The sequence below is a fragment of the Hippocampus zosterae genome, chromosome 1 (assembly GCF_025434085.1).
Source record: "Hippocampus zosterae strain Florida chromosome 1, ASM2543408v3, whole genome shotgun sequence".
NCBI lineage: Eukaryota > Metazoa > Chordata > Actinopteri > Syngnathiformes > Syngnathidae > Hippocampus > Hippocampus zosterae.
In genome coordinates this window covers 26062597-26078647 of record NC_067451.1, presented here as the reverse complement: position 1 = coordinate 26078647, position 16051 = coordinate 26062597, and the positions used below count along the sequence as shown (strand labels likewise).

The 16051-nt window shown below is 42.6% G+C and overlaps 1 protein-coding gene across 2 annotated transcripts in view; it reads left to right on the top strand.

Annotated features, from left to right (window-relative positions):
• Positions 1–16051, top strand: part of LOC127606639 (ras-related protein Rab-28) — a 294192-nt gene that overhangs the window by 241250 nt on the left and 36891 nt on the right. The window lies entirely within an intron of this gene.

Genomic DNA, 16051 nt, shown 5'->3' with positions numbered 1-16051 from the left:
GAGGAAATTGCTCGTTTCATTTGTTACTGAAAGTACCATTAAAAATTTGTAATCTCACGTGTGTGAAATTTTGAGAATAACTGTGAATGTGTTTCATGTTGTTCATGTCTCATTATGTTCTTCAAGTTGCATTATCTAGATTAATAATTAGTTTGAAAAAGATTTACAGCTTTGAATTACAATGGTTTGTTGTGTTCAGACTCATTCGTGGTTGATTGATTGAAAAAAGCTTTATTATACGCAAAGTATAATTTTAAATAGATATCACCAATGAATGTGGTCGTGATTAACTTCACTCCATCTCCAGATCTTACTTATTTGACTGGGGAGGGCGAGTTGATTAGTCCCAAAGAGCCTCCACATGAGACGAAAGGGGCCTGGCTTGAGTTTGCAGTTTATAAGAGCTGATGCCATCCCACTTCTCTCCTCCCTTCTTTCTTTGTATCTCTTGGTGCCTCCACTCTCTTCTGGCCGGACAACAGGCCCCTTTTGGCCATGTACCTGTAGCTGGGCCTCTCTCTCTCTCTCTCTCTCTCTCTCTCTCTCTCTCTCTCTCTCTCTCTCTCTCTCGTCCAAGCTGCCACGTTTCTTTTCTTCCAATGATCTTTTTCTTCCTTTTTTGGGTGGCGAGCCCAGCACTCTCCAGTCTCATAAATTTTCCTTGCAAGGACAAGGCCAGAGGCTGAAACCATGCCCCTGCTCTGTTACCAAGCCGACAAACTTGTCAGCCACACGAAGCAGCCAGAACTTGCTCTCGTGCACTTCCGAAGAGGGCCAGAGAGTTCAATAGCCAGGTGCACCTCTCATGCCCGTCTTGTATGTATATGTATATCACACCCCTTTTTCCATTTTATTATTTACATTTTTTCCCCCTACTTTTGCCGGCCACCCCCTGTCTCCATAAGCTTCATAAGGCTTGAATCAGGCCGGATTCCTCACAGCTCATTCGTTCAGAGGACAATCAGTGAGTGTAAAATGACCAGAGTACAAAACCAAATTGTTTCTTAAAATTGTGTCAAAAGAGGCTAGGTTAAGGAGATACATGCCCAGTTTTTGTTATTGTTATTGTTTGTCTTTATTTTATTTTATTACATTTCACTACTTTGCTCCAATCGCGTAGCGATGCCATTCACATATTGAATGGCGCCTTTTGCGACATTCGCAAGCAAGTATTCATAGACAACATTTATGTTACATATACAAAGATGGCTTCTTGAATACGTTGACGATGCAGGCGTATTGAAAATGAAGCAAATTGTGAATATGCTTCTTCGGTGGAGATGTATCATCAAGGAAAAACTCACTGGATTAATATGGAGTTATTGCTTTTGATTGTATGATGTTATCGTAGCTCAGTTTTATGAAATTATTTGCTAAATTTATATCTCATATTAAAGCCACATACATTGTGGCGGATGGACTGACATATCGCTTCACCCGGTTCAACAATTCTCCGCTACAGAATTGAAAAGTAAAAGGAAAATCATTTATATTCATTTATATTCATTTTAGATTTCCAAAGAGTTTCTGGCTCCCCTTTGAATCTTGTTTCAAACGTTTTAAACGTCTGCCTCTTTAGTTGCTGACAGTAATTTAATAAGTCAAAGGCGGGCCAAAGGTGGGATACATCCTGCAGTGACGGTCTGAGCGACACAAACACACTGAAGAAAAACACACGGGTGAGAACCCTGCATCTCTCCTACAAGCGGCAACTCTACATGGGAGCACAAATTCCCAACGCCAACATCAAAGGTCACCATGACGACATTAATTTAAACAATAGAAGAACATTTCATGAAGCATTTAAAAAAATGTTTTGCCGTGCTGCCCCCACAAAGCAATGGCACCCTGTGTGGCACATGCCAGAAATAGTCACAGACACTCTGGAATGGTTCTGTTTTACATTCCAGTTTCACTTGACATACATTCTAAAACTGTACACATGCGTGTTTGGTCAAGTGAAGATTAGATACTGTCCATCAGTGTAAGTGTGAGTCTGCATGTTTGTGTGCCCTGCGATTGTCTGGCAACTAGTCCAAGGTCAACTGGGATAAGCTCCTGTTTACCCGGACCCTAATGAGAATAAGCAGCAGCGAAAATGGTTGATAAAAATTCACACGGTTGCGAGCCTTTATTGTGAAGGACCTATCAGGTTTCCCAATATGGTTTCTTGTCCTATGAAGGGCCACACGGCTTATTTGTATTCATCTGCCGTTTGCAATTTTACTTTGTTTTTCTTCTCTTACCAGATCCATTTACATGTATGGAACGTTTACTGTGATCATTTTGAAGGTCTGCTGCATGAATTTAAAACACATCTTATTTGTGACCTCGGCCACCTTGGATTTCATGCATAAGCAAGTACAGGCGGCGAAATCAGTCAAAGAAATAAGTTGCTGCCAACAGAGTGGTAATTCAAATGTGGAGCGCAAAGAAAGAGGAAAAAAAGCGAACCTGTTTATGCTCAAGGGCGAAACTCTTTATTGAATACAGTATTTTAAACATTATCAAGAGCACTGCAAAGATAATGAATGCCTCAGTACAGTTAGTGCCATTAATTGAACTATGTAGATACAATTATAAAGTTCACAATTTGCATCTGTACTCCATAAAAACCCTGTGAGGAGAACCATTCTCACTTTGTAACAGAGCTCCACATGTGGCCCTGAACTGATTTGTCAACCTGCTGCTCACAAACATGCACGCAAGTTATTTGAACTCTAGTCAGCTAGCTGCATTTAGCTTGACTTCATCCAATATTTGACCAAAAAAGGTCAAAGACAAAATATCCCATTAGCCTTATGCAATAACAGTGCCAGTGTGCATATTTTTGCCATTTTTAAACACATTCTGCTGCCAGTAATTCAACAATAATCATTTGCGTGTGTAATGGCAGCGTTAATATGCTGTCAGTGCATCGTACTTCATTCGATGCGGTGAAATTGTATTCGATTTTTTCTGTTGGTCAATAAACGGGCTTATATGACACTTTTTGATGTATTGTACAGCTAATTTAATCTACTGACAGTGTTCCAGCATCCAGGCTCACGGCTCTTAGGAGATCATGAAAGTCTCATTAAACTCGTTTCTTGTGAAGCCCTCAAAGTTTTACAGCAGCACATTTGCCTGTAAAATCAGACAATTAATCTGTGCCGCACACATAATGTGAGTCCTTACCCACATATGCAACATTAAACTCAGGATACAGGCGGGATTAATGGGACCCCCCCCCCCCCCCCATCCTTTGTTTTACAACACCATTGATTCAAGAAATTTCTGGACAAACTGAGAACCGGTATGCAAGCATGCACGCGAGCGCGCACACCAAGTGTATTTATTTACTAAACAACAGAGGGTCCGAGGCATTTATTTGAGGTAGGGCATTTATTTAAGAGGAAGCCTTGATTTGTAAAAATAGGAATGAACAAAAATATATTAATGCTGTATTTCACCAAATAATGCTAGGATTCTATTTGAGAGGAGATCTTAATTTTTAGTTTAAATCGTTAAATATTTGCATTTATTGAACTACGGGGCCATGTGTATATAAATAGTTATATAAATAGTTACGGCATCTGTTCCATGCACAGTAGTTGTAAATCTTTAGGTCACATTATCTCTAAGTTTAAAACATTTAAACATCAAATAATCTGCTATTCTAGTAACATTTTATTGCTACCACTATTGTATCCCAAACAAAAGCTGAATATTGCATTGGGCTATAAATGTGCACTTGGTGAGTATAGAGGGATCATGTGATTATGGGGGGTTGGAGCCGAAGGTGCATAAAATTGCAGTTTTTCCAAGTGCACAGTGGATAAAATATGTAAAAATAAACATTATTGCTTTTAGAATGCAAAATCAATTGCCCTTATGTAGTGCTGCCTTTGTACTCATTTACAATTTAATAAAGCTGAGTAGGGAATAGATGTGAGACGATAATGCTGTGATTGACATTGTCAGAGATGAAGTTATTTTAACAGTATGTTTATTGTTGTGGTTGTCATTTGCATTGGTTTGTAACTGCAATGAATCCCACTGAAAGCTGTTTTTAATGAGTCCATTCACAGCATCAATTCATGCAGAATAAACATCTTTATTAGTCTCGAAAGTGAATTGCCTCCTGGTCCTTCAGCTGTGAGGAATGATGATGGATTTTTAAGACCCTCTTTCTATTTCTCCTTGAAGACATTACACTGAGTAAATTGAATGTAAATTAAATCCGGCTGAAAGTTATCATCTTCTCGGGGGAGATCACGCAAGTCATCCATTTCCCCTTCCATGCTAATTACATCAATAAGCTTTCCCACATTGCAGTTTGCACACCAATAAAAATACCAAGGTGGTTATACTTCTGAGGAGATGCCCTGAGATGTGTATAGATGTAGAGACTTGTACATTGGATTCGTTTAAGAAAAAAAACAACAACAGCAGAAGGACCTGTGACGTAGACTCACAAATTTATATCATCTTTATGTGGAAGCCAGCAGGCCGGAATGTGCTGCTGTTGTGTGCTGCGGTGTTTTGTTATCATTTATTTGCTGGCATGGCCTCCTCTGGGTCAGGAATAAACCAGCATTGCCAGTGATATCTCCCACAGAGAAGACACATACCTCTGCTTGTGTGTCTGCACGCGCGCACACGGGTGTGCGTGTGTGTGTGTGTGTGTGTGTGTGTGTGTGTGTGTGTGTGTGTGCGTGTGTGTGCGTGTGTGTGCGTGTGTGTGCGTGTGTGTGTGTGTGTGTGTGTGTGTGCGTGCGCGTGCGTGCGTGCGTGCGTGCGTGCGTGTGTGTGTGTGTGTGTGTGTGTGTGCGTTTCAAGCATTTTAACACCCGACCCCAAAACGAAGGGGAACCCGAGCTATCTATGATTGAGTTTAGCATGTCGTGCTAGCATGCTCATATCAAGGCCAAACAGAACGGAAACTTTTGCTGGCGGTGTTGTTATGCAGGCTAGTTGTGCAATTGTTGTGTCTTTTTCCAAGAGATGTTAGTTAGAACATCAAATCATTCAGTATTCCAAGCGCAACATGCCCTCACTGGTAATCCCAACATCGTCAAACACTATAAGCCCTCGTGGGTTCATGAGAATTGATTAATTATGCTTGGCTCATTGAAAATACTGTTTCACACACTTTGAAATCCATGTGCTGTACACTTGCCTGCTTCCAAATCCCTCTGAGGGGATAAATCACGTCTTTTTCACTAGTGACCTTGGTCATGGAACATTAAGGTATCACATTAATGCACAATCTCTTCCCAAAGCACCTCCACTAGATCTCGAACATCACACTAGTGCTCTGTTTCTTGTACTGGCTACAAAAGAGGATGACTGTCGCTGAAATCTTGACACAGGAAGGCTTACGAAGCAACAGTTGTTCTTGTTTTTGTGTTCAGGTGCCGCTCGAGGCCTATCAGGTCACACATACACGCATACAAACAAAGAAAAATCAGGTTTGGGGATTAAAAGTCCCCCATGAGAGAGTGAGGAGAAAACGAGACCATTGATCATGTGCTGTAACATGCTGCTGTTTTGCACACGGGTCAATGAAATTCCCTCCGCTTTTCTTGCCACATTGATCAATACACAGTCCTCAGCCACTTCTGTTCATTTTGATTGCAATAAGGTTAACACACTTTGATGAAGATTGTAGGCTCCGGAGAGACAGGTAGCCGCAGAACATTTTTGCATTTCAGGCATTTATGCTTTGAAATATCCAAGGTTTTATCTGACAAAGTGATTCATTTGGGTATTTAAGGCTTATTTGTTCTTGTATAGCGTGAGAGCGCTCCATGTCAGCAGGGAATTAAAAATCCAACTATGTGGCTTCTTTGCTTGTTGTTGCACCCTCTACTGGTTTCAAGGCTCCCTTTGGACTCAGCACACATAAAGCACACAGCACACATAAAGCACACAGCACACATAAATTAGGACAGAATCACTTAGGCCTTCATCTTAATGCCTTGTAAAATGGAGGATTTTTGCTCTATCTGATCATGTCCATTCAATTTCAAAAATACAAAATGTGTAATTGAACAGATTTCCTCATTAAAATATTGGTGCAAAACAATATCAGTCTTAAATAGCGCTCTCTAAGACCATACTCTAGAAACAACTCTGGAAAAACTAATCATATATAAACATGTATATATATATATATATATATATATATTAGGGATGTGAATCTCAGCACTGAGGATGATTCGATACACATCTCGATCCACTGCCAGCGATGCGATACTTAAACGATACATGGAATTTTCTGGCGATACGATGCGATACGTTTCACCGTCGTCACGATGTGAGACGATTCGATACACATCAAGTTCAAATCAATGCAATCCGATACGATACAATGCAATTTGTTGCGATATTGTGCAATTAAACATGATGCAAATAAGCAAAGAAAAAAAGCTTTTAAAAAGATGGAATTCAGTATGGTATTACAAAAAGGATACCACTTTATTCCTTATAAACAGTAGAACTTGTAAAACAACTTATTTAAGCCCTTTCACAATTGGGTTTTGTGCAAAGAAAATGTAAACAATTTGGCACCTGAGACTCACAGCTGTTGCTATAGTGTAAACACAAACAGACTATTCTCACTGAGTGCCTTATATGAAATTTATATATATATATATATAAGGTGGCCAAAGGAAGAGATTCAGACCACGGACGTTAAGACCCGAAAGCTCCTAACCATGCATGGAGGGTTCCATCCCAAATCCAGCACCGTGAGACTGTACGCAAGCCGAAAGGAAGGAGGCCGGGGACTAGTGAGTGTGAGAGCCACTGTCCAGGATGAAACATCCAAGCTCCATGAATACATCAAGGAGAAGGCTCCAACGGATGACGTACTCAGAGAATGTCTCAGACAATGGGGAACAGAAGATGAGGCGCTGGAAGAGGGACCATCATGGGAGGACAAGGCCCTACACGGGATGTACCACCGGACCATAAATGAAGTGGCTGATCTCAAGAAGTCCTATCAGTGGCTAGAGAGGGCTGGCCTGAAGGACAGCACAGAGGCACTCATCCTGGCTGCTCAGGAGCAGGCCTTGAGCACCAGAGCCATCGAGGCCCAGATATACCACACCAGACAAGACCCAAGGTGTAGGTTGTGCAAAGAGGCACCTGAGACGATCCAACACATAACTGCAGGGTGTAAGATGCTGGCAGGGAAAGCCTACATGGAACGCCATAACCAGGTGGCTGGCATAGTCTACCGAAACATCTGTGCGGTGTATGGACTGGAAACCCCAAGGTCAAAATGGGAAACACCTCCGAAGGTGGTGGAGAATGACAAAGCGAAGATCCTGTGGGACTTCCAGATCCAGACTGACAAAATGGTAATGGCGAACCAACCAGATATCGTGATCATAGATAAAGGGGAGACAGAGGAAAGCCGTTGTAGTGGATGTAGCGGTCCCAAGTGATTGAAACATCAGGAAGAAGGAACACGAGAAACTCGAGAAATACCAAGGGCTCAGAGAGGAGCTGGAGAGAGTCTGGAAGGTAAAGGTGACAGTCGTGCCTGTGGTGGTCGGAGCACTCGGGGCAGTGACCCCCAAACTAGATGAGTGGTTGCAACAGATCCCGGGAACAACATCGGACATCTCAGTCCAGAAATGTGCAGTGCTGGGAACAGCAAGGATACTGCGCAGAACCCTCAAGCTTCCTGGTCTCTGGTAGAGGACCTGAGCTGAATGAGGGACGGACACCACCCGAGGGGTGAGTTGAGGATTTATATATATATATATATATATATATGAATCGATAGCGCAAGATGTCCACCCATCCACAGTAAGTGCAACTCTTTGCGCACTGTTCAGCGACACAGTAATCTCACTTCTCACTTTGTTGTACACATCGGGAATATGTTTGTAAGTGAACACAGACCTGTCTGGTATTTTATACCTGGGTTCCAAAACGTGCACGAGCTGTCTGAAACCCTCGTTGTCCACCACGCTAAGGCTGGAGGTCTTTGCATATGAAATAAGCAGTGGCCTTAGTTATAGCGATTGCGCGGTCACAGTGAGTTGCAAGGGGACTCCCAAAATAAGAGGCCATTTTTTTCTGATCCTGACCTGGTTTACCAAGAGTTTCTCCGGTGTCCGACGAGGAACTGGGCGGGGAAGCGGGGGAGCGGGAGGGAAACTTGTCGGTGATCTGGTGCCATCGTTTTAAGTGGGTCTGCATATTTGTGGTGCTGCCGTTGTATGGCTTCTTAGTGCGACATTCCTTGCAAATTACGGAGGTTTTATCAAGCTTTCCGTCTTTCTTTTCGAAGCCGTAGTTTTTCCAAAACATAAGATTTGAATGTTGCGACTGCATTAAATATAGTAGTTTCCTTGCTGCTGCTTGCGCTAACTTCCATAATGTTTCGCTAGTTGTGTACTGGATTGTATGTGACGCACGGTTACCGTCCGTATTCAACACAAAACGCAAAGCAATGATGGTGCATTCATTGCGCCTAGGAAAGGGCAGATAGGTGACGTTTAACATGAATAAAACGGCACTTGAATCGGATTTTACCGATACCCATCAATGCATCGTGATGAATCGCGATTTCACCCGTCAATCGCGTCGTACCCAGTGAATGAGCCAATGCACTCGGCTCGCGCACGTGCGCATCGATGTATCGATTAATATCGATTATTTTCCACGCCCTTAATATATATATATTAGTGCTGTCAGTTTACAGCGTTATTATCGGCATTAATTTAAATCAATTATAACGTGATTAAATTTTTTATTGCGAGATAAATGCGGTAACAGGTAACACATCACAGCGGATGTTACGTTGGTCTATAAATAAAACCGGAAACAAAACAACAAGCGCGCTGCACAGGTCCACGCCCATATCTGTTTCGCCAGATACAGCAGCGCGAGACACCAAAAATGGATACTTAAAGAGTTTATGAATGGAAAGTTTACTTTTAAAAGTTGCCCAATGGTTCCACTGACAAGACCAAAGTTACCTGTATGTTTTGCAGTCGTAAACTGAGCTATCATCATAGCACGTTGAGTCTGAAATACCACTTAACGACTCCACTACGGATTGCCAGTGAGAGCCTCCATTACAAGCTGTGTACAGAGATTGTACGTAGCAGAGAAGGCTACGGTACACCAAGCGGGAGAAGACACTGTTTCAGGAGAGAAATCAGAGACGAGGTTGATGAGCCTCTGGTGAATAAAGAGCAAGTAGCCTGTTGAGTACAATGTCTGCCACTGACACGATTGTTACTTGTTTGGAACTTTGTGTGGAAGGTTACCATGTTTCGTGTTCATATAAATAAAGGGGGTGGAGCTTCTTTTTGTTCGTCTGCGGTGCAGTGGTAGCGACCACACTGATAATAAAACTTCTCCAGTGTTGTGCCTCGAACCAAGTGTACACATCCGAAATGATGTCTACACAAAACCATAGAGAGACGCGCAAGAAGGACCAACAGAATCAATGTGAGAATAACTGCTCCAAATGAAAAATGTTCATGTAAAATTGAAAACCGAAATTGTTGTTTCAGTAAATATTTATATGTTGCACAAAGAAAACTGATCCATGATTCTATGTTGATGAGAGTATTAAAACGGGAAAAAATAGGACAAAAAAAATAAAAGGAAATTCAGAAACGATAAAAAATGTGTGAGTAATCACGATTAATTATGAGTTAATTATGACAGTTGTGTTTTGATCACGATTAAATATTTTAATCGTTTGACAGCACTAATATACACGCACACACACACACAGATATATATATACTGTATATATATATATATATATAAATCCTCATCTCACCCCTCGTCCGTCTCTCATTCAGCTCGGGTCCACTACCAGAGGCCAGGAAGCTTGAGGGTTCTGCGCAGTATCCTTGCTGTTCCCAGCACTGCACATTTCTGGACTGAGATGTCCGATGTTGTTCCCGGGATCTGCTGTAGCCACTCATCTAGTTTGGGGGTCACTGCCCCGAGTGTTCCGACCACCACAGGCCTACGTGGGTTTTCTCCGGGTACTCCGGTTTCCTCCCACATTCCAAAAACATGCATGGCAGGCTCATTGAACACTAGAATTTGTCCCTAGTTATGAGTGTGAGCGTGGACATTTGTTTGTCTCTGTGTACCCTGCGATCGGCTGGCAACCGGTTCAGGGTGTACCCCGCCTGATTTTTAACGCATTAGAGCAATATTTTAAAATGTTCATTGTATTTTATTTTGAAGGTCACTTAACAATTTACCTCTATTGGAAAATATACAGGCAGCCCGGTAGTCCAGTGGTTAGCACGTCACCTTCACAGTGCAGAGGTACCGGGTTCGATTCCTGCTGCGGCCTCCCTGTGTGGAGTTTGTATGTTCTCCCCGGGCCTGCGTGGGTTTTCTCCGGGTGCTCCGGTTTCCTTCCACATTCCAAAATAAACATGCATGGCAGGCTGATTGGGTGCTCTAAATTGTCGCTCGGTGTGAGTGTGAGCGTTATTTTACCTTGCAAAAGTAGGAATTTCTATTGACATTATTGCACCGAAAAGAGTACAGCTTGACATTTATTGGTCTCTGAATAAATTAGGTGAAATTAATATGCTCTGCCTTTACTTTGGGGGTCACTTGATTTTATTAAATTTTTCAATATATACACTCAGCCGAAAGTCAAAAAACACATATGGATGGGTGGTTGGAAATGTTTATTGCATTTTATTTTATTTATGGAAGCGAATGCGTGTGTGGTTTTGTACTGAATGTCATGCATTGTAAAGAGTACAAATCGAATTTGAGAAAAAAGACATAATTAAAATAAATCTCTTCATTAATAAAAAATGTGAAAATAACATGCCATGGCTAAGACCAGACTGCCAGCAACAGAAATGACAGTTTTTTAGGAAATAAATATTCAGTTTTAGGTTGTCACATTTGAATTTATTTTGAAATGGATTTTTAATTCGCGGGGTTACCTTTGGAGCTTAATGACATGTGCCATCAGATTGCAGGTAATTCATGAGTGTGTTTCTGTCATAAGACGTCCCTTCTGAGTGTGACTCATATTTGCAGGGTGAAGGCAATAACTAACTTCAGCGGACTGTGACCTGAGGCTGATCTAACGGAGCTGCTCCCTGTGAAGCCAAAAGATATCACCTTCTGCAAGCTGATGCCATGAAATTGTCCCTGAAGGTGTCACATGCAGTGCATTTTTTTCCAGTTACTTTTGCAGTGAGTTTATCCTAAGCGATCAGAACTTCACTAAACCTCCGTGATTGAAGGTTCTCAAGTTTAATCCTGAATTGAAGAGACTGTTTTGCACATTACCTTGGCAACTGCTTTGTTCTTTTTTATTTTCGCTCCCATCATTAGTCCGGGGCTTTCAATTTCCTTAATAGTAGCTTCATTCTAATGCCAGCATTTCAAATGCAAATCAGACTCCTCCCTGCTTTGGCGAAATGAGGCTCTCAGCAGAAAAGATTTGGTTTTGGAACAAAAAACAAAAAAAAAAGAGAGGAAAAAAACATGCTCATTAGCATATCAAGGAGGGATAGAAAAAAGATGGAGTTTTTTTAAAAATCTTCCCAGTGGAAATCTTGACAAAGACATCTTAGTGGGGAGATATTTTAGTCGCATTAATCTCAATTACAATATTATCTTGCTTTGATTGCTCGCTGATTTTTGTTCTCTCTGTTAGCAGTTTAAAAATATCTTTTCATTTTCGGGATGGTCAGTCTGGTAGATTTAAAATACAGATATGACTAATATTCGTACGACACGGACACAATTGAAATGTGCGCTGGTCTTTTCACAGAGTGCATGCAGCATCGGTTTTAAGTGAAAAAGGATCAAAATCATGTAGGGTTGGACATGGGGTATTTTTTGCCCCCTATGAAGACAATTTCCCTTACTTACACCTTTTTCCATGTCAGCTCACCTGGGACTTCCGTGTTCCGTAACCTAGAAATGGAAATTTTCATTCCTCCTTGGAGAAAGGGATTTTTTTTGCAGCACCGTTGTTTGAACGCAGTTCAAAAGAAAAGGAGGAGTGTGAAAAAGCTCAACAGTCAACTGAACTTCATGTACAAGATAGGCTATGATGCTTTCATACGGTACACGAAACAACTAATACAATCAGAAATAATCACACAAAAAACAAATCAAAAACGCTCTTCCATGGCCAGTCAGGAATGTATGAATACAGGAATTGGTTCCCTTGTATTTATTGAAAATGTGACTTGATGAAAGCAGCAGGACATACAGTATTCTGAAGTGTTCCAGGTAATAAAATCTGCACATAGTCAGCCAAATGCTCCTGAACTCATTGGTTGGCGCTTGACAGTAAAGATGGACAATGTCCCGGAACACAATGCGAAAGCAACCTCAGCGTTATTTGAAAGCAAAGAAGTGGAATGTTCTGCATTGGCCAAGTCAATCACCTGAAGCAAACAACTGTCACGTTCCTACTTAATCTCTGAGGACGCCAAGTTCCGTCGATTTACATTACATCTCGGTTGAGCTTCCTTTCAAACGTGAGAGACAATTTCAGCCTTCACAGACAGTAAGATTTGCTTCCGTTTACCAGACATGTTTTCGGACCATGTGCTCAGGACCGTGCCGTGCCTCCGGAAGTGCAACAATGTATGAGTCGATCTGTAGCGTTGCTAAGCACTGTATATTTAGTTTACAAGCAAGATCGGGGTCGCAGTGGACTTCCCAAGTTTCGTTGTAACGAAGGCCCTTTCACTATTTTGCAGGAAAAATTTGGTCATTATAATAAAGTTTATCTTGTAAACGGGTCCTCCGGTTTCCTCCCACATTGCGAAAACATGCATGGCACTCAAAATTGTCCATAGCTGTGAGTGTGGGCACGACTGGTTGTTCGTTTCTGTGTGCCCTGCGATTGACTGGCAACCGGTTGAGGGTGTCCCCCACCTACTGCCCAAAGACAGCTGAGATAGGCTCCAGCACCCACTGTGACCGTGGTGAGGATCAAGTGGTTTGGAAAATGAATTAATAAATGAAAGCTTAAAGTTTGCAGTTAAAGCACATCTTGTTCATTTTATTTCAAATCCATTGCGGTGATGTTTAGAGCTAAAAAGATTAGAATGATGTCCATGTCCAGATATTTATGGACCTGACTATATAAATTCACACATCATACACTTTTACAAACTCTTAATCCACTTTGCAAGTGCAGTGTTGGGAAACGGGCTCAGAGGTTAAGAAATCTAGTCAAAACTGAATTGGACTTGAAACTGTGGTGCCGCTGGTGTGTGATGGTGGCCCATATCAGAGGCTGTCACATTCGTGACTGTCTGGCGTCTTGAAGGGTGAAGAAGGAGTGCGGGATAGGCTTAATGTCTGCTGTCGACTTCTATTTCCGTCTTAATTTCACACGCTGTTGGCTCAGCCTATTAACCGCTGCATGCCGGCCGTCCACCAGCATGCGCATAATTCTTCCTTACGCTAACATGGCCTTATTTATCTAATGAGCTGTATGCGCATGAGAGTGTGTGTGTGTGTGTGTGTGTGTGTGTGTGTGTGTGTGTGTGTGTGTGTGTGTGTGTGTGTGTGTGTGTGTGTGTGTGTGTGTGTGTGTGGCTTTGTGCGTGTCTTGAGCTCTTAGCAGGTTGTTCTCCCAACCCCACAAGACTGCACCACAAATGTGCACTTTGCACCTTCGATGCCTCGTGTGTTTTTCCAAATCAATTAGCGTCCTCTCAGGGGAATTTCAAAGGAAATGGTACAAAAAGTTAAGTACTACAATGTGTTTGAGATCAGCGTGCACGTTAGTCGCCTGTGTGCGACACAAGCTCTGTGGGCACACGCAAAGCTCAATGAAAACATCCAAAACAAAAAATGGCCAATCTGCAAATTATGTTTCTGCAGTAATGTTAGATTTTGTAATGATTTGTAAGGATAATGTGGTCACTTTAAAAATTCTCATTTAAAAATATTATTCAATAATAACATCCATCCATCTGATTTTCCTTGACTGCTTATACTGATTAGGGCTGTGGGTGATCTGGAGCCTATAACAGATGATTTGGGGGGGGTGAGGTGAGGTATACCCCTGACTGGGCACGTATAGAAAACCAACAATTCATGCTCACATTCTAAATCTTTGACAATTTAGAGCAGGGATGGGCAACTTAAACAATTTTTTTTTCAGTAGTACTGTAGGGCACATAAGACCATGCACTAAAGTTTGATAAAAATGCCATATTTGATCTGTACAAAACCCATAAATATTGTATGTCTGTATTTTTCAACTGAATTAATGTACAGAAGAGGATCTTAATATGCTCAAATGCATATGACATATCCACTCCTCAACTACAAAGGCTTTGAAGCAAACAAAGATAACCACATACTGTGATCCCCTCTAACCCCAAGGGATCTCTTGTATTTTAAAAAATCTATTAAAATATGGCACAAAACAGCAAAAAAACATTAAGTGCATGTTTTCACAAAAATCAACTCACCCAAAATATTTTAATAGTATCATACTGTATGATTGTCCTGCTTGTCATTCAAAACCCTCAATATATTCTTGGCCAAGCCAACTCATTCACTTGTCTAACACTGCAGTATAGGGTGGTAAAGCCATCCGTCACAACAACCGCTATATATATATATATTCATTCATTCATTCATCTTCCGAGCCGCTTGATCCTCACTAGGGTCGCGGGGGGTGCTGGAGCCTATCCCAGCTGTCTTCGGGCAGTAGGCGGGGACACCCTGAATCGGTTGCCAGCCAATCGCAGGGCACACAGAGACGAACAACCATTCGCACTCACACTCACACCTAGGGACAATTCAGAGTGTTCAATCAGCCTGCCACGCATGTTTTTGGAATGTGGGAGGAAACCGGAGCACCCGGAGAAAACCCACGCAGGCCCGGGGAGAACATGCAAACTCCACACAGGGAGGCCAGAGCTGGAATCGAACCCGGTACCTCTGCACTGTGAAGCCAACGTGCTAACCACTGGACTACCGGGCCGCTCTATATAAATATATATATACACACACACACATACACGTCCGTCCCTCATTCAGCTCGGGTCCTCTACCAGAGGCCAGGAAGCTTGAGGGTTCTGCGCAGTATCCTTGCTGTTCCCAGCACTGCACATTTCTGGACTGAGATGTCTGATGTTGTTCCCGGGATCTGTTGCAACCACTCATCTAGTTTGGGAGTCACTGCCCCGAGTGCTCCGACCACCACAGGCACGACTGTCACCTTTACCTTCCAGACTCTCTCCAGCTCCTCTCTGAGCCCTTGGTATTTCTCGAGTTTCTCATGTTCCTTCTTCCTGATGTTTCCATCACTTGGGGCCGCTACATCCACTACAACGACTTTCCTCTGCCCTTTATCTATGATCACGATATCTGGTTGGTTCGCCATTACCATCTTGTCAGTCTAGATCTGGAAGTCCCACAGGATCTTCGCTCTGTCATTCTCCACCACCTTCGGAGGTGTTTCTCATTTTGACCTTGGGGTTTCCAGTCCATACTCCGCACAGATGTTTCGGTAGACTATGCCAGCCACCTGGTTATGGCGTTCCATGTAGGCTTTCCCTGCCAGCATCTTAAACCCTGCAGTTATGTGTTGGATCGTCTCAGGTGCCTCTTTGCACAGCCTACACCTTGGGTCTTGTCTGGTGTGGTATATCTGGGCCTCGATGGCTCTGGTGCTCAAGGCCTGCTCCTGAGCAGCCAGGATGAGTGCCTCTGTGCTGTCCTTCAGGCCAGCCCTCTCTAGCCACTGATAGGACTTCTTGAGATCAGCCACTTCACTTATGGTCCGGTTGTACATCCCGTGTAGGGGCTTGTCCTCCCATGATGGTCCCTCTTCCAGCGCCTCATCTTCTGTTCCCCATTGTCTGAGACATTCTCTGAGTACGTCATCCGTTGGAGCATTCTCCTTGATGTATTCATGGAGCTTGGATGTTTCATCCTGGACAGTGGCTCTCACACTTACTAGTCCCCGGCCTCCTTCCTTTCGGCTTGCGTACAGTCTCAGGGTGCTGGATTTGGGATGGAACCCTCCATGCATGGTTAGGAGCTTTCGGGTCTTAAC